The sequence below is a fragment of the Dasypus novemcinctus genome, chromosome 5 (genome assembly GCF_030445035.2).
Source record: "Dasypus novemcinctus isolate mDasNov1 chromosome 5, mDasNov1.1.hap2, whole genome shotgun sequence".
NCBI lineage: Eukaryota > Metazoa > Chordata > Mammalia > Cingulata > Dasypodidae > Dasypus > Dasypus novemcinctus.
Window position 1 is genome coordinate 160364022 of NC_080677.1, and position 24334 is coordinate 160388355.

Below are 24334 nucleotides of genomic sequence, written 5' to 3' on the forward strand. Positions count from 1 at the left end.
GCTATTTAACAATCTGTGTCAAAAGCTCCCAAGTATACAAATGGTCCGAGCCAGCAGTCCTAAACACTTCTTCCCCCAAAGTTATTAACCTTTACGCTCAGTGTAACATCATTTGTAAGAATAATGTCCAGAAGGAAATGTCTAACTATGGGATCAAAGATAAATGATCATATCTATTCATTGGAACACTATACTCTCATTAAAAACAATTCTAAAAGAAGGCAGAATGAGGGAAACTTCTTATTTTGTTAGGTGGTAAAGCATATTCCTAAAAGAAAGGAACAGATTTGGAAAAATCAATTACTTGATCAGCCATAGGCATGGGAACTGAGAGCAGAAATGGATACAGGTTTTCTGGAGCCTGAAGCTTACGCAATACAATTTTGAGGGGCCTCTTCAAGAAAAAGAATACAAGGTAAGGAGCCTAGAATTAGGTGTAAAAGTGAGTAATTACTCAGAGACGCTAGAACTGTTGGCTTTACCATCTTCATGGTAACTGCCTATTTGATGAATGCATCGTAATCTGAAGAGTGTTTGGCTTGGGTGGAAGTTCATGGCTGATTATGTTCTCTTCTTCATGACTTTCTCTTTTTTCCAAGTTTTCTAAAATAAGTATGCTTCCCCCTCTCCCCGCGTGTATCCATTTTAATGAAGTATTAAAGGGTATAATGTGTTAAAGAAGATTTAAAAGAATAGCAGTGGGGTAAGACAGATGAATTAAATTGTGTTTATATCCTAAATAATTACAAGAGATGTTGAAATGTAGAGTAATTCATGCTTTCTCTCCAGTTTAAACATTTCTATCCATTGCCTCTACCTTTGGTAGCTCTGCCACCAATAAACACAGTATGCAGCTTAGAAACCTAATTACTATCTTCAACTAGGAGAAAGGCAATCAATGTTATTCCTCTAAACATAAGATAAAAAGAATGTGATTCTACTTAATTTGTCCCAGGTCCCACAGTATTCTGAACTACACGCCAAAATGCCAACATGTAAAAGGCAAAGTTATTATTTGCTGTAACAGCTAGTGTATATGGAGGCTACAGACATGTGTTTTAGTCACAGTTAGAGAGGGGAAAATGCAGTTTAATGTGAAACCAAAGCCGGGACACCATAATGCCTTCGCGTCAATAGGCAACAACTTGGTTCTCCCCCAGTTTAGAAGGATAGCGCTAATTATCTTAAATCTGCACAAAATGTTATGGAACTTGGTAATTCATGATTAAAATAAAATAGTAAGGTAAATCAATTTAAGTGTTAAATATAGTCACATGATCACCAGCGGGATGCAAATCTTAAGGAAGTAACACATCAGTCTGGACATATTTGCCGCAACAGTGTTTGTAAGTTTGACTTTTTACAGACCAGGTAATTTTTTAAAAAAGATTTATTTATTATTATTTATTTCGCTCCTGCACCCCCCCCATTGTTTGTGTATCCTCTTGGTTTTTTTAGAAGGCACAGGGAACCGAACCTGGGCCCTCCCATGTGGGAGGGAGGCACCTAACAGCTTGAGCCACCTCTGCTCCCAGACCAGGTAACTTTGATACAAATAATCTGGTATCAATTTTTTCATATTATGAAATGAAGGCATTAAATCGAAGTAATTTCATTCCTCAGGGTGAGGAGGCTTCTAAAAATTCAGTGCAAATTGAATAGAGTTCTACCTTGTTGAGCATTTGAACTTGTTGACCAAGACAAAGTCCTATTAGCTGGGGATATACCAGTCTTGAGACAGGGCGGGTTCTCTCCACGCCGTGAGCTGCCTTCGCACATACAGAGCCTTTGCAGAGCCCCCTGGAGGCACAGCTGCGGTGGCGGGGTTGTCCGTTGGCTTGGCGGTGTGGCGGGTGACAGGGTGCAGTCTGGCAGCTGGGATGTACCAGTCCCTGCCTTCTGCTATGGTGAGGTTGGTGGCAGTGGTGGCAGCAGGAGGAGGCTGCCACACTAAGCTGTGAGAGTTGTGAATGTTTTCTGTCGAAATCTTCCAGCTTCTTGTCAATGAGGTCCCATCCGGTGATGCAGTACTTCAAGATGAAGGAGCTCAGGCAGCCCTGCCTGGCTGTCGCTGGGGTCTGTACTTTATAACATCCGTAGCGAGTGGTCCATTTTCTCTTCATCAATAAAGCCTGGTTCCAGCTCAGGCTTGAGCGTTTCCACCTGGATCTCATCACCGAATGGTACTGTCTTCTGGGTTTTTATCATTTCGGGTTCAGCAGTGGGCTCTGCCATCACAAAATTAGAGGGGAATGACCCCAGGCCTTGATGCGGCGCACCTTTCCACCAGCTGTGGTCACTGTCACCAAGATCCAAGATCCGTGATAACTTCTCCAGATTTGAAAGTAAATACATTGTCTTCAGCAGCTTCAAGGTCATATACAGCATGAACTTTTCCACCTTCATGTTGGTGGTTAGTGAGGGGATTGGATGTACTTGGACCCAAACTGGAACGTGGGTTGGCTGTTGCCTCTGGTCCTCCAGGGAAAACTCAAAAGCTTCTGCTACATCCCCTTCTTCCTTGTTAGTTGCCTTACGGGGTCTTGGGCTTCCAGAGCTGGGCTTGCTTTGGCTTGATCTGCAGCCTGAGAGCCAAAGAGGAAAAGGCTCTGGATGGCTGCTATCAGACTCGGCTGTGGGTCGTTCTTAAAGTCATCTGCCCATCGTGAAAAAGCTTTTACTTTTTTCACAAACTTTAGGCTGACCTCTATTTAATTTCTTGTTTCCTTCACTAGCAAAACCTCTAGAACATCCTTCTAAATGAAAAATTTTGCCATGATTTGATCCACACACTCCTCAACACGTCAGAGCTGGCATAGCAACTTGAGGCTCTTTCCTGTTGACCCTTCTCATAAGAGACCCAAGACAATCCTTGGGTCCAGTGACAGACTGACCAGCTTTATCACAAATACCCAGAATGAGGCCCCAGTCCTCAGCAGTTTTCATCTTGCTGGTTGATACCTCCACAACTGTGGTTGAAGGTGTTGTAGGTGAACAGCGGCGTGTCCACAGTGTAGCGGTGGTGGGAAACCCCTCGACAGCTCCTCCCTGGCCTCCCCTGGCAACTACTGCAGTGGCCACAATTAAGGCAGAGAATAAGAAAATTCTTCAGGAGATACTATAATTAATTATGTTTCTACTAGAACTGTACCTGAATTCTCTCCTGCATTTAGGGTGAACTGTGGGTTAAATTAAATATTTCAATATCAACTCACTTTATAAAGCTAATATTAACCTGGATATCAGACAAGTAGTAGAAGAAAGGACTTCAAATTTAAATGAAAAACCCTAAATAAAAAATTTGCAAAGCAAATCCAACAGAGTATAAAAAATTATATCATGTTGAAGAAAGGTTCATCTCAGGAATGCAAGGATGGTTTAACCTTAGTCTAGTCATAATATTTTCTGGAAAAATAAATTAGTAGAAAAACTAAACAGAACAAGAAAGAGTCTTAGGAAAAAGTCAACATACATATGTAATTTTTAAAACAAATCAATAATTTAACAAATTAAAGATAATTTCTTAACTTGATGAAAAGTATTCACCAAAAATCTAAAACAAGCATCATGCTTAATGATGGGATGTTCAAAGCATTCTCTCTGTTTTCAGGATTTTTGCTACCACTGCATCTGAAGCTCTGGTTAGCAAAGTATGTACAAGAAAAAAAAAAAAAGCCACAAGAATTAGAAAAGGATAGCCGAAACTGTGATCATTCATGCATGATAAAATTAACTTATATAGGGAGTCCAAGGAAAACCTGTAGACACACTATTAGAAGGGTCAGTATGACTAAACAATGCAAGATCAACATGAAAGAGCAAAAGCAACCCCAAATGCCAGAACTAGAGAATATAGTTTTTAAAAATGTCATTCATAATGGCAATATGACAATTTTGAAGAAAAACAATGAAAGGGAATACTTGCCCTACCAGATATTAACACTATTAAAGTCTGGTTTTGGCACAGAGATAGGACAGAAAGGATTGCACAAGAAAATAGAGAGTCTAGAAGGAGGAACAGGTTTCATAGAAGCTTGGTATATTACAGCAGTGGCCATACAAATCAGTGTGCAAATGACTATTTTGATAAACAGTGTCAGGAAAATTGGCTTTGCATATGGAAAAAGTAAAAAATACGTCCCTGCCTTACACTGTAAGTAAAATAAATTCCTGATAGACTAAGATCTTGCAATGAGAAGCTATAAAGTATACAACTTTTAGAAAAAAAACACAATATTATCTTCTAGCACATTGATACAGGGGAAGATTTTTAAAATAAGAAGCAAAGAGCATAAACCACAGAGGGAAATACTGTATAATTATTCCACATTAGAATGAATTTTTTGAGTTGCAAAATATATCATAAATTGAAAAAGACGAAATACAGTCAGAAAGAAGATATTCACAACTTACACACTCTACCAAAGATTATATTCAGAAAAATTTAATAACCTTATAAATCAATAAGAAAATAGTAAATGGGCAATAACAGATGTCTAAAAATAGACATAAATAAGCAACTCACAGAGGCAAAAACCTCAGTGTCCTATGAACACATAAAACTGCTCAACTGAGCCAGTAACCAGGGAAATAAAAATGGAAATGACGGCAAACTATTTTATACCCAGCAGAAAGGCAAAGGTTAATAAATCTAATAACCACAAATATTGGCAAGGATATGGCAAGAGGGAATCTTTTACTAATTGCTAGTGAGTGTAAATTTTCACCCCCACTTTGGGAACACCTGTTAAAGCTAAAGATGTGCATCCTATATCTGGACTATTTCTTTTAAGTTGCCCATTCCAGCCTCATGTGCAGGGTCACGTTCAAGGATATTCATTGCAATGCAGGTGTCATCAATTTGTCAACAATGGTTTACTTCATTTAGTGGAATATTAAAGAGCAGTTTCAGTGAGTGAACCAGAATTCCATCTATAAACTTGCATAAATCTCAAAAATAGAATGTTGAGTGGACACAGGGTAGACTAGCATACATGCAGTATTTTGCTGTCCATGTAAAGTTTTACGAAACACAAAACCATAAGATGTACTGATTATGAATACACCAAAGAGAATAGAAGCACAGGGATATGGATGGCATTTATAGGCTCCAACTTCAGTGTGGGGGTGAGTTCTGGGGCAGAAGGAAGAAGGAAAGAAAATGGGGTTCTACAATTTACTTGTTTGAAAATATGAGAGAGTGGAGGCAGTTACAGAAAAATATTATTCTTTCACATTTTTGACAAAAGCCCATCTAGCACTTGCTACGTGCCAGATACTGTCCTAAGCCCTTTGAAAATATTCACTCTTAATTTTCTCTATGTAGGTGAGGAATTCAGGCAGGCAAAGAGAGGTGAAGTAACTTGTTGACTCACCCAGCTAAGGAACTTACCCACTGTGCTTTGCTAACTGTCAGATGTTCAGCAGATGTTAACACTTCTTTACTTTTGGTGATGCCTATTATGTAGCGCTGTGTTTTCTATATATTTTTTTCATTTAAAAATTAATGAATAAACCACACACACCTATGCAGAAATAGGAAACCAATTAATGCTGACCAGTTCCCCTTCTGCAGACCACCTGGATCTGACCCAAAAGCTTAAGTTTCTATGAAGTTTAGGGATTTGGAAGTTTTCTTTGGTTTGTGATAAAAAAGGTGTGAAAGAATTCTGTGATAAAAAACGGAGAGAGAGGCCACAAGAGGAAGAGGAAGATTTTCTTAAAGATAAGAACAAAAGTATGAAAGTACAATAATCATGGTCCTAGAAAAAAAAATCAATTGGCCTTTTAGGGGATATGAAAAGTGCAACTTTTACAAAGCTTCTAGTGCATGTTTTCAAAGCTTCAGAAAGATTCTGGCCACAATTCAACGAAAAGCTGTAACGACCCCAGTCAGAGATTTAAACAGCCTGAATTTCCTTCAGGCACACCAGCTAGAGATGTGACCACAGAGATGACGATGTTATGGGAGAAGCCATTTGCGTTCATCTGGAATGTATTTTCTTCTTTGCTAAAATATTACTATTTTACTCAGTAATAACCAATAATTAGTATGGAAGAATGACCATACCTTTAGAAGATATTTAGTCCGATACTGTAGTTTCAAGTAACTCACATGCAGATTGAAAAAACAACCACTACCACCAAATGAGTATTTTATTCAGTTTAATTTCTTTTTATACCATTGGGTAAAATTATTCTGCTTAAGAAGGTACAAACCATTGAGGAAGAAAGATATTGGGAAATGTCTACATGATGTTCTTCTCTATTCTGGCAAACAAACTTCAGGATCACCAAAACTTGCAGAGGAACCCTTCCGAGGGAAATGGGGACGTGGTGACTTTTTCATATTTTATACCATCAGACATGGCTAATGACAAAAAGTTGAAGTCCAACTGTGACAAGAGACATGCACCAGCAGACCCCTCCTTGTGGGATCCATTCCCCGGGACAGCAGGCGACTTTTCAAGCTCATTTTATAAATGCAGTAAACACAGGTGGCGGGACCCCCTTCCACACCTCCTTCCTTGTCTCGCTCCCTTCCTGGGCCCCACGTGGGGGCTTCATCCTTTCTCTCTCTCTTTTTAAAAACCTATTTTATTTTTTAAAAAATATTTTTACTGTCTTTTTTAAAAAAAGATTTATTTTATTTATTCCTCTCCCCTTCCCCCCATTGTCTGCTGTGTCCACTCGCTGTGTGTTCTTCTGTGTCTGTTTGCATTCTTGTCAGCGGCACTGGGAATCTGTGTCTCTTTTGGTTGCGTCATCTTGCTGTGTCAGCTCTCCGTGTGCGCGGCGCCACTCCTGGGCAGCCTGTGCTTTTTTCACGCAGGGTGGCTCTCCTTATGGGGCACACACCTTGCGTGTGGGGGACCCCTACGCGGGGGACACCCCTGCGTGGCGCAGGTGGGCAGTTCACCACAGGGGTCAGGAGGCCTGGCGTTTGAGCTGCAGACCTCCCATGGTAGGCAGACACTCTCAGTTGAGCCATGTCCACTTCCCTTTTTTTTTTTTTTTTTTAAGATAGATAGATCACATAAGATGTGGCCTCAACTCTTTGTCTCAATGCCCAGCCAGCTTTCCAGGGGCTCCCTGTCCAGCGTGTCTAGTCCTGATGGCTTGTTCTAAGCCTCCTGGAAATCACCCACTCTCTCGCGCCTCGGGGAAACAGCTCAGGGTGTATAAAGAGCTCGGGTCTGCAAACAGCCCCTCTTTCCTCACCTGCCCTGACGGGGTGAGGATGGCCCAGGGGAGGGGGTGCAGGCCAAAGGCAGCCACGGAGAGAGGTTCAGCAGCACCCACGTGTTTTTAAATTAGAGAAGCTGTAGGTTTACGTAAAATCGTGCAGAAAATACAGAGTTCCCTTATACAGCCCCCCCATTTCCCCCCTTATCTGAATTAGTGCAGTACCTCTGTTACACCTGATGAAGCAGTATTATTATAATTAAACTAATAACTGTAGTGCACAGTTTACATTAGGATTCACTCTTTGTGTGGTACGGTCCTATGCTGGCTTGTTTTTTAAAAAATGTTTATTTGGCAACCTGAAATTTCCCATTTTAATCCTGTTCAAATTTGCAATGCAGTGGTGTTAATCACACGCACAGCGCTGTGCTCCCGTCACCCCCACCCTTACCAACACTCTTCCATCGCCCCGACAGCACCTCTGTGCAACTAGGCGTGGACACCTGGCTTCCCCCCCTGCCCCCTTACCCCACCCCTGGGACCTGGAGCCTATGAAGGTGCAAATTCTTTTTTTTTTTTTTTTAAAGATTTATTTATTTATTTCTCTCCCCTTCCCCCCACCCCCCACCCCAGTTGTCTGCTCTCTGTGTCCATTCGCTGTGTGTTCTTCTGTGACCACTTCTATCCTTATTAGTGGCACAGGAATCTGTGTTTCTTTTTGCTGTGTCATCTTGCTGTGTCAGCTCTCCGTGTGTGCGGCGCCATTCCTGGGCAGGCTGCACTTTCTTTCGCACTGGGCGGCTCTCCTTACGGGGCACACTCCTTGTGCGTGGGGCTTCCCTACATGGGGGACACCCCCGCGTGGCAGGGCACTCCTTGTGCGCATCAGCACTGCGCATGGGCCAGCTCCACACGGGTCAAGGAGGCCCGGGGTTTGAACCATGGACCTCCCATGTGGTAGACGGACGCCCTAACCACTGGGCCAAGTCCACCACCAAAGGTGCAAATTCTAATGATTCAGATCAGTGAGATCCAACAGTATGGTTCCCTCTGGGTCTGCCTCTCATCCATCCGTGTTGTTGTGTGTCTCAGAACTTCCTTTGTCACTGCTAGCAGCACCCACATTTCGCTCCTTGCTTTTGGGGTCCCCGGATCTTCTGGGGGGTGGCAGCTATGTTGGATGCAGGGCCAGCCAGCCAGGGGAGGCATTGCTGATGGCTGTGCCCCCTGCGGTGTTCTCTCTGCTTCCGGGGTGTCTGAGGGGAGGGCGGGGGTTTTTTGCAGAACGTGGTGAGAAGGAAAGCAATCTGGGCAGTTCTGGGGAGAGCGTGTCTTCCTCATGTGGGAAGCTCTCAACAGATGGACTTGCTGTATCTCTTGTGTGGCTCCATGCGCCCAAAACATAAAGGACTCCAATCCGCCCAACGCCAGCTCTCCCAGGAGAGAGGGGCCTGCCCGACAGTTTGGGAGGTGCAGGGCGTACGGGAGTTAGCCCCAGTGAGGGGGCGTGCAAGAGGGGCCCTGCCCTGGACACTTCACTTCAGGGCCCGCCAGCAGGCCTGCGCCCTGGTCCCCGGGGGGTGCAGGCCGCTCTCTGCAGGGCTTGGGAGGGAGCTGGGGGAAGGGGGGGGGGCGAGGGAGGACCTCCCTGAGGCAAGACCAGAACATTCTAAATGCAAACCTGGCTTTGAGTTTGTCTCTAAGGGTCTGTCCTCAAGGCCGGAGGGTAGCACACACGCTCCCTATTGGTTATTAGCTGGATCTCGACTTGTAAAATAGTCAAGGATACAACCTTGAGCCCCCAGCTGTGCCCCTGCCCCCCGCCGGCTTGTCTGTGTTGCAGGAAGATGCAGGCATTTCCCACATCAGCCCCCAGGGGCAGAAGCGTTCCCGTCGGTCTCCGCCTCCACTGGTCTTTATTATTATTTTTTCTAAGCAGTCCTCCTGGAGGCAGGCTTTCTGTATTTTTGGCTGTAGGTTCCTCGCAGCGGCTGAGTCACGCTGAGCTGCCGCCAGCATCTCCCTGCTGAACTGCCTTTGTCACCACTTGAGCTTCAGAATTTTCCTGCTACTGTTAGGTGCTGATTATTCTGTCATTTGCTTGCTGGTTCCTTCAAGCTTTCAACACGGTTCCCGGGCTATTCTAAAAAGTTCCCTCCCCGTGGCAGGCCAGAGTGGACACCCTGATGGACGCAGCCCGGGCCAGGGCTGCAGTGGGCAGGACAGCTCCTGGCCGGGTGGTGGGTCAGCCTGAGGCTGCCCCTGGCCACCCGCGTCTCCTCTTCCCCGCTGCACCCAGCTTTGCTCCTCCCATGGTTGGGGTCCAGGCTAGTGGGTGGGGACCCTGTGCCTCTGCCCTCTGCACACCAGACTCCCGGGGACAGTGCCGGGATGTCCCTCTCTTGGCACTGCCTGCAGGACTAAGGGGCCCCCCAGGGAGCTGCTGTTTAGAAAGATCCAGAGGATAAATGGGTTGTGGACGCCAATTCTCTCTGGCCCAGGACGGGTGTCCAGAAGCACAGATGTGTGTGAGTGTGCAAGGGCGTGACAGCGTGCTAATTCGGTGGCCCTTGGCCTGGGGGTGGGGACGGCTTTTATAGGAAATCCCAGTTTTGTGAGGCTTACCCTTGTCTGCCGTTTCTTGCTTGCAGCGTGTGGAAAGGAGAGAGATGTCAGAAGGCGGATTTTGGGGGGTTATGAGGGAAACAAACCACCAGGCTACATTCTCCCCCAAATTGCTGGGCCTCTCCCAGGTGGGGACGTGGGGCGGGGCTTCTGGTTGGGGGGGCTGTCAATCTTTAGGGCTGGGCCCCACAGACCTGCAGGTCCCCTCTGCCCTCCAAAGACCCGGGAGGCTTCCTTGCCCCTTGACCTTTTGTTCCCCTCTGGTAGCAGACGGCTACTTCCTCCAGCCCATTGCCCTTTGAAGTTTTAGGGCTGCCCTTCAAGGGGAGCCTCTGGGGAAGTGGACGTGACTCAACGGACAGAGCGTCCACCTACCACAAGGAGGGTCCGTGGTTCAAACCCCGGGCCTCCTGACCCATGTGGAGCTGGCCCATGCGCAGTGCTGATGAGTGCAAGGAGTGCCCTGCCACGCAGGGGTGTCCCCCGCATATGGGTGTCCCAAGCGTAAGGAGTACGCCCCGCAAGGAGAGTCACCCCATGTGAAAAAAAGGTGCAGGCCACCCAGGAGTGGCACCGCATACGTAGAGAGCTGACGCAGCAAGACAATGCAACAAAAAAGAGACACAGATTCCTAGTGCCACCTGATAATGCAGGTGAATGCAGAACACACAGCGAATGGACACAGAGCAGAAAAGGGGAGAGGGGAAGGGAGAGAAAAATAAATCTTAAAAAAAAAAAAAAAAGAGCCTCTGCTCCCAACCACACAGTCACAATAAAGAGCAAACATCCGGTGGCTAAAGCGTGCCCGGGCCCGTCTGGGCAGCTCTGAGGTCGAGTGGTGGGGGGCACAGCGCCAGGACAGAGCGCCCGGCCTGGCCCCAGGTCCCAAGGGCCCCTCCTCACTGTCTGGAAAGTACACCCTCACTTCTAGGTTCACCAAAAACAATCTCTCCCCCATTCTCACGATTTTCATAGGTAGAGTCTCCTCTTCAATGTCTCAAGGTCAAATGACAATTGTTTGCCCTCCTCCTAAAAGTATCGGGAAAGAAGTTACAAACCCTGTAGGCACCTCTACCAGCGTCTTTAGCTAACTGGATGAAATAAAGCTGTTGCACTGGGCTGTGCCCATCAAACCAGCCCCTTCACAAGCTGAGCACCAACCCTGGGCCAGGAGGCTGCTGGGGAAACAAGACTCGACCCCTGTCCCATCACTTAGAGGCACGTGCGATTCGTGAGGCTCACCATTTTACGCTGGCAATTCAACTGGCACATAACCACGGTGCTTCTTAGTCCATGTCCATTTCCACAGCACAAGATAATTCAGCTTACCCGGTGTGAGTATGCCCAGAAAAACAACTGTGTGCTAAGCAGGCGGGACTTTTATTTTGACCCCAAATGAATGCGTTAAGAATGGAGAAATATTGATGAAAATCAGGGCTCTTTTAGACTGACTGAGCAGCAGTACTGCGTTCACTTCAACAGATGTCAGTACCACAGAAGACGGATTTCACTCTACAAATATTGACTGAGTACCTACAGGTGCCACTCAGTCTCCTAAAGGCTCCAAGATCTCTGCTCCTGTGGGTGGAGGACAGACAATAAACTTAGGATCGAGTAAATGTAATGTGTCACATAATAGGGAGAAAATAAAAGAGTGTGGGGGGGATAGAGCAATGGGGTGGGAGCTGGGGGGCGTTGTTTTATATATAATCCCTAGGAAGATACTGGAAAGAAGTGTGGGCACAAACCTTGCAGGTAGCTGGGGAAGGAGCAATCCAGGTGGAGGAGGAGGCAGCATGTTTTCTTGAGCCAGGGGCAAGCCTGATGTGTCCTCGGAACAGCCGAGAAGCTAGCGTGGCTGGAGTGGAAAGAGCAAGATGGCGGGAGGGATGAGGTGAGGTTGGGCAGGTGGTCACACCGTGCAGGCACTTGCTCTCCCGGAGAGCCTGGAACCCACCAGAGGGTCGTGAGCAGAGGTGGGACAAGGCCAGACTTACTTCTCAGAGCTGCTGTACTAAGGCAGGGACTGAAATTAAGAGAGCATTCAGGGATCAAAGGCAGCAACCCAGGGAGAGAGTGTGGCTGGTTGGAAATGGTCGAGATGGGGCGAGGCATTTGGAATTTGGGCCCTCTAGGTAGAGTGAGCAAGATTTCCCAGCACACTGGATGTGAAGTGAGATCAAAAGAGGAGTCAAGGATCGGGCCGAGGGCTTGGCCTGAGCAACTGGCAGGTGGCGGCTGCGACGCACGGAGAGGAAGGTGGGGCGCGGGGCTTGCTGGCCGGAGGAAGAAGGCTGTTCTGGGGCCCGCTGAGTGTGAGACGTCAGGGAGGCCGTTTGAAACATGAATCAGACTTCAGGGGTGGGGTCTGGGCCCAGAGGCCATGGTCACGCAATGGGCGTTGGCACCACTGGATGGGCAGGTCGCCCAGGCATCAGGATAATGAGAGAAGAGAGGAGACCTAGGACTTGAGCCCAAGGTTTATGGTGAGCAAGTGAGGGACCAACTGAGATAAAGGAGAGCTAAGAGGGAAGGGTATCCAGGAAGCCAAGAGGAAGATGTGGTTCAAGGACGGGAAGGGGTCTATGGTGTCGAGTGGCAGGCCAAGTCCGTTGAGGACCATCAACGGGAGGAGGTCACTGGTAGCACGGACCAGAGCTGCTGCCATGGGGCGGTGGGCTTGAGAGTCTGAACGGAGCAAATCCAAGGGGAAAGGAGCCGAGGGGGAAGGGGGCGGTGTTCACAGATGACTCCTCCGTCGTTGCCTCATACGCGGACAGTAGCTGGAGGGGATCAAGTGCACTATGTGACGCCTCCACTAAGCAGGGGGCACTCGCTTCTCCAAGTCATCTCAAATGACTGCTGAAGACTGAAAAGCGAGTCAGAAAAGGCACTGCCCAAATGCCATTGGGAAATTTTGAAATATTTTTGTAAGATTTGAATTTCTTTTTTTCCCCTCCAAACATTTTTGTGGTATTGTTACAATCTGAATGGAAAATTATAACCAACATAAAAGTTCACAGGATCTTTCTCGTAGGAGTCTGCAAACACAAACAACTTTTGATCACAGGGATAGGGTTGGCACGGCAGGGAGAGCTCGGCCTTCCGCCGCTACTGCTGACCCGCCCTCCACAATGCTTTTCCTTGTTCTAGGAGGCCCCTTTTGTGTGCAGGTTGGATATTACCTCTGCGACCCTTGTGATATGCTTGGCCAGAAGTAAAAGCATCAATTTCCATTAGCAACTTCCTACTGATAGTATCTAGTCTCCAAATTCCAAAGAAAAACGAGAACATTTCAATGTTCACAGCTAGACTCAAGGAAGCGCGCTATTTGGATAAGATTGTTTGGATGTGAGGAATGAGGCAAAAAATCACATTTGGGGTTTAATTTTCCATTGCTTTCTTTCTCTCTGCCAGAATAGACTTGCCTCAGATTACTTAGTGATGCTTGGTAAATATAATGGAAAACGGTGTCCTAATTTAAGAAGGAAAAAATGTATGTGGCTATATGTGGGGTGTATTTTTCTTATAGATAAGGCAGGGAACTTACCAAGCACATCCTCTAAATAGTAGTTAGTGTCCAAACATATTTAAAATAATAATTATAAATTTCTTGATCACATTAATCTAAGTGCAATAAAGGGGATAAACCAATACATTTAAAGCTAAAGTGTAAAGACCCACTAATAAAATATTTTTTAAAAAAGCAAATAATCTCAAGTATCCCCAGACAGTACTCCTAGCTGCACATGGAGAACCACTTATACGTTTGGTCTGTCCCATCCACTGAGACCGGCCTCACTCACCTTTGTATCTCTTCACGTCAATCAGTATCAAGCAGGTACTCAGTACCTTATAGTAGGAAAAAATATATATGTGCGTCTACTGAATGGTAAAACACTTACCAATTCAGCTGCAATAGCTTTTGCAGAACAAATGTACTAATTAAGGTATAGCCCATGTGCACACAAGTTGGAATTTCAACCTTCATCTAATCAGATATGCACATCTTCCTACTATGCTATCTTTACTGACTTAAGTTCTATTGGTTTTGTTTTTAATAAGTGGTGCCTCTCTTACAAAGTCCCATCAGAGAAAAAGCACACTTAGCATAACAGTGAAACTTGCATAAGCTAGGAGACATTTAGACTACTGCAGTCACAAGAAAGGAAAAAGCAGAGAAGCAGATAGCTTTAGGTCTTATGGAGAAAGAGTTACCATTTGCCAATAAAGAATGGAAAGAAGAGAGATGTGGTTTTTATGCTGAAGCACAAAATTCAGGGTTATTCAGTTTCTATTTCCTGTTCCAAAGCTAGTTCTCTGGATGACCTTGGTCAAATTGTTTACTTTTCTCAATTTGTTTACCTGAAAGTTTGATAAATCTGCGATTCTTCAAATATGATCCGATTAATTTTGGCTATTTGATTTTCACTTAATTTCAGGGGTAGAACCTTTACACAAATAGCAGAGAACAACTCCAAATTGCAAAACCAAAAGTCCTTTAAGCACAGAAGGCTAAATAAATACATGTTATTGTAAATGTGGTCTCTTACTGTTAAAAAATGTGAACCTCATTAATCAACCAGTGGGTGATAGAGGGAAATAAGGACACGCCAGAAATCCACAGGCTTGGGCTCTAGTCAACTGTGCCAGGACATGTGGTTAGGTGAAGCTGGGCAATTACCTTTATTCCCCCCTCAAAACAGCTTTACTGAGGTATAATTACATATATCAGACTGCACATACGTAACGTGTCTAATTTGTAAGTTTTGACATAGATATATACCCACGACACCACCCCTAAATGGGGCTAACAGACACACGTGCCCCCTAAGGGCTTCCCCAAACCCTTTCTAATCCCCCCAGGCACCCACGGATCTGCTTTCTGTTGCTGTAGATTACTTTGCATTTCCTAGAATTTGACATAAATGAAATATACAATAAGCACTCTTGTTTCTCTGGCTGCTTTCGTTTGGCACAATCATCTTGAGCATCTTCCATTGTGCTGTGTGTATCAACAGAATCCTGAGCTGACTTTCTGAGCCTCACTAATCAAACAGGATAGAAACAGGAAAATGTAACATCCTTGAGTATCCCAGAGGTGGGTGGAGGAAACCTCTCTGGGACCGACTGAGCCTTCGCAGGCTGTGAGTGCAAGAAAGGAAACGGGCACCCCGCGGCCCCTACTTCGTGGGGTGTGAAAGTGTGTCTAGAAGGTCAACCGTCAGCTGCTCCTCCACCACTTGGTCCGTTAACGTTTTTCCCACGTCCACTGAGTGAACCTCCGCTACGTTCAGAAACCACACTAGGAGCGTGGAAGAGACAGTGAGCGCAACAAACACCTGCGCTCGTGGAGCTGACATTCTGGTCGGGGAGACGCAGCAAGTGCGTCCACAAACAAACGAACACATAGCACGTCCAGTGGTAATACGTCCTCCGCGGGACGTACAGCGGGCGAGTGGTGAACCCTACAGGAGGGGCAGGCTCCTTCAGAAGAGGTGGTCTGAGAAGCCCTCCTCCGATCCGAGGACGTGTGGACCATTTTCTGAATGAAGGAGAAGCCATCCTTCTCTCAGCTCTCTGAGAGGAGGATGCTTCTGGCAATAGGAACAGAAAGAACAAAGGTCCTGGGGTAGCAACGTGCTAGATATTAAAGAAACTGCCTGGATGCCAGTAGCTGGAGCAGAGGGACGAGGGGAGGAGAGCAGAAGACAATGCCAGAGTAGCTACCAGAGGCCAGAAGTGGGGTGGGCTGGTACCCCACCTTCGCTCTGTATGAGATGACGAGCCATGAGGTCTCCAGAAGGGTGGTGTGACCTGCCTTAGGAGATGGAATGATCATTCAGCCTGCTGGGGAAGCAGGGGAACCAGACCGGAGACTACTGCAATAGTCCCAGCAAAGATGATGGTGGACTAGGAGTGGAGGAGGTAGGTGTGGTCAGGTTCTAGCTCCATGTACAAGGTAGGGCTCATAGTTCATGACTTATTTTTCCCCAGTTACCTCCAGCTTATGTTGCACTCACTGTGGTTCAGCTGCTATGCTGAGCAATTCATATATACTAGCTCAATTTAATCCTCACAATAACCCACTGAATTAAGTTCTACTCTTACCCCCATTTTGTAGATGAGGAAGTTGAGGAAAAGGGTAGTTAGGTAATTTGATCAACATCACACAAGTAACAGGACAGAGCTGGGATCAAAGGCAGTATGCCTTCAGGGACAGGGGTTGTCCATGAGGTTGACCAGATGCCATATGGTCTGTCCAGGTTAATATGTAACAGAAATAATAACGTGACCTTAGACCAACCCATGAATTGGGAAAGAAATATAATAAGGGCCATTAGCTTAAAGCTTGGTGTCTCAAACAAAAACTTCAGAAGCAACCTCTTATCTTTTGATAAGAAGATTAACCTAGTTTCAGGTGAGTGCCTTCCCTTGAGTCCACCTTGCTACGCAGGTCCCGCCTGGACCCTGCTGAAGTCCAAGACCACCTGACACGAGTGCGCGCTGATTGGGATGACCCAAGGTGACCCTTTGGAAAAACGGTGGCTAGAAAACTGGGCGGGCACAAAGAATTCCCAGGGTGGCAGCTACATTTGCCCTCCTTTGGTGAATTCTTTCTCTCAACTACTTTTCTTTTTCTTTTTTGTCTTTTCACAAAAGAGCAGTTATCTTCACTTTAGGAAAGAAAAATAAAGCATAAATTGTTCCCCTTTATTTACTATCATTACCAAGAAATGCAGGGAGGCACCCTGCTTTCCAAACCATTTCCATCATGGCCGTTTTCCTCTAGGTCATCCTGGCAAACGGGCCAGGAGTTTATGGACGAGGAAACGGAGGCCTAGGAAGGACAAGAAACTGCCAGGGGCCTCAGAGTCAGTCCATAACAGTGGGATGGAAACACCGGGACCGGATGTTCCTGATGCTTTCAGAGAAGGCTGTGAGCGTCACCAGGAGCAGGTGCTTCTGCTGTGTCATCTGATGAAACTGTGCCAAAGAGCTGGGCAAAGAATGTTCCGAAGTCTGCACACGAAAGGGTGGGCAACCTTATGTGTTTTTAGGGTCTGCAGCTACATTTTGTTTAATGCCCTATTTGGGTTTGTGTTAATACTTCCTGCCAATGCAGAACTCTGTACACATTAAGGAAAGTGGGGTTGCCCCATAACAGACCTGATTATAATTGTAACTTCAGGAGGCAATAGATTTCGTATCTCTTTCTAGTGCATTCTCTAAGTCATCCTACGCATAACAGACGACGCATAACATCTTTTACCGGTCAGTAAATAGAAGCTTTTGTTGTGTAACGTTTCAGGTAAGATAAAAGCACAAGCTCCTTTCAAGTCTATAACCCAGAGAGCTTTTGTCCTTAATTCCATGCTCAAGGAAAGTGGGGAGCCTGATAGACCGGAGGAGAATTTTCTGGTTTCTTTAACGTGAACCTGTCAACAAATGTGAGCAAGTACACCTCATCGCCTCCTTCGTGTGTGCTCTGTGGGTATGTGTGTGAGAATGCATGTTAGCATACTGGGCTTTCAAGATCTTTTCAGCAGCAGGAGAAAGAATAAAAAATGGGAAAAAGTAATTGTTCAACAGACTTGCGGTTTGCTCTGTGTTTAAGACCCTACACCCCCCTTTCCCGACCTACGCAAGGTAGGCGCAAAACCTTTCTTCCATGCCCAGAAAAACCGATGGTGTGCCAAGCAGGGGGGACTTTTATTTTGGTCCTAAATGAATGCTTTAAGAATTGAGAAATATTAATGAAGATCAGGGCTGTTTTAGATTTACAGAGCAGGCTTTCTGGCGTAGTGTTGATCAAGGAGCGGTGTGAGCTACAGAGGTGGTGGTGCCAGAGAAGGGGCAGGAGCAGCTCACACTAAAAATACATTGCAGGATACATCCCATCTGAACCTATTGAATGCACTGGGGGAGAGTGTGAACTGCAGGGTAAACTTTATTATCCATGTGGTGCAGCAGTGCCCCAGAATGTGTTCACCGAGTGCGATGAGTGTGCCGCAGTGATGGGGGAGGTTGTTGGTGTGGGAGGAGTGGGGTAGGGGGGTGGGGAGTATACAGGAACCTCTTATATATTTTTTTGTGATGTATGTATCTTAAAAAAAATACAGTTTACAAAAATGATGTGGTGGGGGGTGGAGAGAGGGGTATATGGGAACCTCATGTTTTTTATGTTTCTTTAATGTGATGTTCTTTGTGATCTAGTAACTTTAATTTAAAAAGTATTAAAAAAATACACTGCAGGGAGCGGAGGCGGCTCAGGCAATTGGGCCTTCCCTCCCGCATGGGTCCTAGGTTTGGTCCCCGGTGCCTCCAAAAAAAAAAAAAAAAGAAGATGAGCAGACAAAGAGAGCGCACAACAAACAGGCACAGAGAGCAGACTGTGAGTGTAAACAATGGTGGGGGTGGGGATAAATAAGTCAATTAAATAAATCTTAAAAAAAATACATTAGATGGGAGTGGGTATCTCTTGGTGGTTGAGTGCCTGCTTCCCATGTTCGAGGTTCCAGGTTCAATTCCTGACCCTGATACCTCCCCCCAAAAACAAAACAGAAACATTAGAGGACGTCAGCCACATGTCCTAAGATATGCCCCGAACAAAACCTCCCCAGAGATTCGGTGACTAGAAGGACAAATTCCACTGGGTTAGAACTTGGAGGACGAGTAGGGACTGGGGAGGAGTCCACAAACGCTGAATCGAAGAGAAAGAAAAACATCGGGGAGGAAACGTCCGTCCAGACCCCTCAGGCAGACCTGGCAGCTTGTAGGGTGGTCTGCGGCAGCGGCCCGGAGCCTCCCACCGCCCTCCTGGGACACAGGCTCCGGGACCCTCGCAGCAGCGGCGCAGTCCACAGAGCCCCAGGGCAGAGCGCGAGCCACTGGGGCGCCTGCACACAGGGCCCCCGGGGAGGTAGAGGAGGGACCGCACAGGGCTGGGGCCGGCAGGGGGCCTCGCTCAGCCCAGTTCCTCTTGGCTGAACCACCAAAGGCGACAGAGTTTTCTGCAGTGACCCTACGTGCCTCCCCGGGGCAGGATACCCTAATGGGGAAGGAACCAGAGATGGAAAAGCTCAGAGAGGGGGGTGGGGTGGGGGAATGGTTAAACTGAACTGCTGAAGACAGAGGGTCCCAGAACTGAAAAGTTAGGGAAAACAGGGCACAGAGTGAGGGAGAGCATTTACACAAACCACAGGAGCTGGGAGAAAATTCTGCACAAAAACAATTCCCTGAGAAGGAACAGGGGAAAGGAAGTTTTCTCCTAGAGGTGAAACAATTACACAAAAAGTACAATCTGAAAAACTGTACTGCATATCCAGGGCAAGAATCAGACGAGGAAAAGATGAGAAAATCCGATCAGTTTAACATGGCTCCAAAGGTCAAGACCAAGCATCCAAGAAGCGCCTGAACACAAAGCCAGTCAACAACAAACCTAGACGACGGCGAAACGACCTTCACAGTTAATCATAACGATAATCAGATGCCTAGACACCAGGAAAAAAAAAATCACAAGCCATACTAAGAAACAAGAAGATATGGCTCAGCCAAGGAAGGAAATGAAAACTTCAGAGAAGATACAGAATTTGGGACCACCGCAGAACTTCAAATAAATCCAAATGAATTCAGGGAGATGAGGGAAAATACGCATAACGAGAAAGAGGACATTAAGAAGACAACATGTGAGCATAAAGAAGAAATTGAAAGTTTAAAGAAGAACATAACAAATTATGGGGATGATGAAAGGCCCAAGAGTAGAGATTAAAAATACACTCGAGTGTATATAAAAATACACTCGAGGCATTTAATAGCATATTTGTGCAGGCAGAAGAGAGAATCAGCAAATCAGAAGATAGGACAATCAAAACCACACAGCCAGAAGAAAAGATAGAGAAAAGAAGAGAAAAAATTGAGCAGTGTCTCAGGGATTTGCGGGACAGTGCAAAGCACACAAACATGTGCATCGTGAGTGTCCCAGAAGGAGACGAGAAGGGAAGAGGGGCAGGAAGACTGTTTGAGGAAATAATGGCCCCACATGTCCCAACTCTTAGGAAAGACATGAATATCTTAATACATAAAGCAGCCATTTTATTTGTAATAGCCAAAAGGAGAAATTCCCCAAATGCCCTTCGGTGAGCTAATATTACAGTTCAACGGTGGAACATCCATCCCATGGAATGCTACTCAGCATCAGGAGTGACAAAGAGGAATGAACTATAGATACACATCATCGCTCGGATGTGCCGCAAGGGAATTCTGCGGCGTGAAGAAAAGCCAATCTCAAAAGGTTACACACTGCATCACTCCATTCACATAGAACGCTCTTGGAACAACATTAGAGAGATGCAGAACAAAGCAGTGGCTGCCAGGGGTTGGGGATGGGGCAGGCGGACTTGACCACCTCGTGTCTCCACTGCTCTGTGCAATGGTTCTACGGGGTAGGCACTTAGGGAGGAGGCTCAGAGGCTGACACTTTCCCACGGTTGCACAGCAGCTTGTGATGGGGACAGCAGAGGGGCTCCCCGCCACACCGGCTGCTGCTGTTCCACCCAGTGCCTTCCTGGAAGGGAGGGGCTAGAGCTACAGGTAGCAACGGCACAGGGCCGGGTTGACCCCATACTCAGAGAGAAGCACACTGCTGCGCTGCGGCCTGCACTCCGGAGGCGTTTGTCATCAGCACGTGGCTGCTATTGTTACAGCGCCTGCCCTCGAGTGAGGCCTTCCTCTTTTGCTCACCACCAAAAATGCTGTTCATCCCGCAAAACCCAATCCCACTGCCGCTTTCCGTTAAAATCTTTCCTGGTTGCCCAAATGGGAATTTATTCCTCTCTCCGCGGTGCTTTTTGAGCACAGGGTAAGGTGAATTGTGAGGGCTCTGGAGACAGAGCATGGGCCGGGATTCAGGTCCAAGCTTCATGGCGCAGCGCAGCACATGCCGCCTGGCAGAGCAGGCACTCAGCAGATGTGAGCTGCACGGTGATGTCTGCACCCTACTTTGGGTTTGTGTCTCATACACATATGCCTCCTCTGTCAGAACACAAACTCTTGGATGACAAGGACCAATCTGATGCTCATTTCAAAATACTCACCAAAGCCAGATTTTTCTCGGCCCCTCTGTGGCTAACACCCTCAGCTCCCTAGATTAGAGCGAGACTCCTAACTTCTGCCCAGGCCCCCCTTCCATCTACGTGACGGTAAGTTTTATGTGTCCATTTGGCTAGGTCACAGTGGCCATTTGCTTGGTCAAGCATTGGCCTGCTTGTCAATTGGGAGATGGGATTTGTATCTACAACCAGCTGATTGCATCTACCATCAACAAAGTAGATTGCCCTGAGCAACAGGGGACTTATCAAGTTGCAGGGTGAAAAGCCAGAACCCAGGATCTCAGAGGCCAAAAGAGGAATTGGGAGACTCAACTTCTACATGGGTTCTCGCAGGAATTTCCAGCCAGCTCCTCCTACATGTCCAGCTGGTAGAAGTTGCCAGCCCCCCAAGTCATGGAGCCAGTTCCTCACGATGAATTATGAGAGTATATATGTCTGGAGGGCTCTGTTTCACAGGAGACCCGTGACCCATACGGTCTACTCCAAGCCCAGCAGCCAGCACGCGTCTGTAGGACTTAGGGGGGGTATTGCCAGGCTACAGGCACAGCCCTCCAGTGTAGTCGTTCTCATCCACCGGAGAAAGCCAGCCTTCGCCCTTGTACAGTCCTATGTCACTTGGCTGCCTAGGCCGCTCTGACCTCCTTCCCGTGTCCTCTGCTCCAGTGGGGTCTCCAGGCTGTGGCCTCCTCACTGCCCCTAAATGCTCAGGCAGGCCCTTTGCAGGGCCCATTCCCAGCCTGGAATTTTCTTCTCCCAGATATCTGTGTGGCTTCCCTCCTTCCCCTCCAGGTCACGGTTCAAAGGCACCCTTCTCGGTGATGCTCAACTGCCCACCCTTCCTAGACTCCACACCTTCGTGTCGTCGGTGCCCCCTGCTCCCCTGCCCTGCTTCACTCTTCTCCAGAGCACTCACCACCGGTTATTATCTATTTTTGATGTTGCTGATCATCTGCCTCCCCCAACAAAAGCTAGGTTCCAGGAGGACAGAGGTTTGCGGCTCTCTGGTTGATTGCTGTACCCCCAGAATCCCAGGGGCCTGGCACTTAGTAGGTACTCAGAACTTAATTTCTTTCCTTCTAATATAGCAGTATGCACATTGTAGGCATTTGATACATATTTGTTGAACTTTTTTACTCTTTTTTTTAAAATGTTATGTTAAAAAAATATGAGGTCCCCATATACCCCCCACCCCCCTCAGCCCACTCCTCCCACATCAACAACCTTTCATCATCGTGGCACATTCATTGTATTTGGTGAATACATTTTGGAGCACTGCTGCACCACATGGATGGTGGTTTACATTGTAGTTTACACTCTCCCCCAGTCCACCCAGTGGGCCATGGCAGGACAATGTCCAGCAACTGTCCCTGCAGCACCACCCAGGACAACTCCAGGTCCTGAAAATGCCCCCACGTCACATCTCTTCTTCCCTTAAACAGGTCCCTAAATCATCTGACTGTATGGAGGCAGATGACACGTGGGCATATAACCCTGGAGTGAGCAGACAAGGAGGAGTCAGAGCCTAAACCACCTGGCCACAGGGCAGAGCCCTCCCCAGGCATGCCGTCAGCCGCACCGGCCTCATGCTTATCCTGCGCCTTCTCTGCGTCTTTAACTACTGCCCTCTGGGTGCTAGCTGTTCGCTGACCGCGGCTGGGGCTGGGAGATGTGCAGGAAACTGGAACTGGGGAAAACAGGACAAGTGTGGACACTGTGGAGGCATATGAAAAGCCTGGCCCCCCCAAGCACAGGAAACCCGGAGGTACGATGCCGAGGCCACGCCCGCCTCCAGGTGTGTAAGCTGGGGGCGAGGCAGCAGGTGCAGCATCAAGGAGGACCGAAGTTAGCGACGGCAATGGGTAAAACGCCGGACAACCTGGGCCAGCAGGCTCGGTCCACGGCTCACTTGGGGAAGGGTCTGTGCGGCAGCTTCTCGAGAGGGCGGGGGCTGTGCACGGGGTCTGGGATTCAAGACTGAAATTCTACTATGGAACTGTTGTGGTTAGAAGGGATTGTAGCATTGGTGTGGAGAAAGTGGCCACGGTAGCTGCTGGGGGTAGGGAGAGGGAAGAAGAGATGATGTGGGGGCATTTTCAGGACTTAGAATTGTCTTGGGTGGTATGGCAAGGACAGCTGCTGGACAGTGTATGTCCCGCCATGGCCCACTGGGTGGACTGGGGGAGAGTGTAAACTACAATGTAAACCATTATCCATGTGGTGCAGCGGTGCTCCAAAATGTATTCACCAAATGCACTGAATGTGCCACGATGATGAAAGAGGTTGTTGATGCGGAAGGAGTGGGCTGAGGAGGGTGGGGGGTATGTGGGGACCTCATATTTTTTGAATGTAACATTTTAAAAAATATAAAGAGAGAGAGAGAGAGAAAAAAAAAAGTCCCTGGTTCAAGGACTCTGCCCACAAACTAATAGGGGACGTACTAGAGCGCCCTCGTGTGGTGCTAGACTGTAACAACGTTTCCATTTTTCTTTAGGGGACCCTACATCAGGCATCACTGCCAGCACCTGGGAACTCGTTAAGGGGTGTAAGTTCTCAGGTCTCTGCCCCAGATATACTGAATCAGAAACTCTGGAAGTGGGGCCGGCAATCTGTGCTTTAACAAGTTTTCTGACACAGTTTGGGAACCACTGTCCTAAATGAGATGGGCCATGAAGAAAACATGCCGCGGGGTCTGCAAACAGACTGGCAGGCTGGGTGCAGCCTTACACGGGGAGGTCTGGGTGCAGCGAGGAGTGGACTGGGCAGGTATCGGTGGGTGGGGGTGAGGAGGCGTTCCAGGGGTCCTAGTGGGGACACTCACTACTGGCAAATTTGGGACCAGCCAAACTTGCATCTTTGATTGATGCATATTTTTCAGTTGATCCTTATATGGCTCCCACGTGTCTTTAGTTACACCAAAAATCTCTTTGAAAATACAAGAACCACACTTCATATATTTCTTAAGTAACTCACATGGTACCTATAAAATGCCAGAAACAGGATTCTTAAAGAAAAAAAAATACACGAGTGGAGAAAAAAATGAGACATGGGTAAAACTTGCTGGGAAAGAAAAATGAAGGTTTTATTTTTATCACATTTAGCTTTGAATCACTGGGAGACATTTAGCCAGAGATGTCTGAAAGCCAATTAACACCTAGAAGATTCGGAAAATGCAAGTTAGTGGGAGTATCTTTTTTTTTAATGACATTACAAACTTTTGAGAGCTCAAACTCAGCCTGACAAAAATGGGAACTTTCCTTGATGGCATGTAGTTAATGCAATTAGATGTCAAACAACATTCTTTTTTTTTTTAAGCTGAGGATGGGGCTTGGGGGTTGCCAAAGAGAAAAGTTGGGAGTTGAATCTATTCCAGAGGTTTTAAAATTTGCCCCTGCAATGCTAAAAGGTCCAAACCA

The 24334-nt window shown here is 46.9% G+C and overlaps 1 protein-coding gene and 1 pseudogene across 12 annotated transcripts in view; both read right to left on the reverse strand.

The window, feature by feature from the left end:
• Window positions 1–24334, reverse strand: part of KIAA1217 (KIAA1217 ortholog) — a 687185-nt gene that overhangs the window by 102294 nt on the left and 560557 nt on the right. The window lies entirely within an intron of this gene.
• On the reverse strand, window positions 1712–20572 carry LOC139439003 (signal transducing adapter molecule 1-like; annotated as a pseudogene).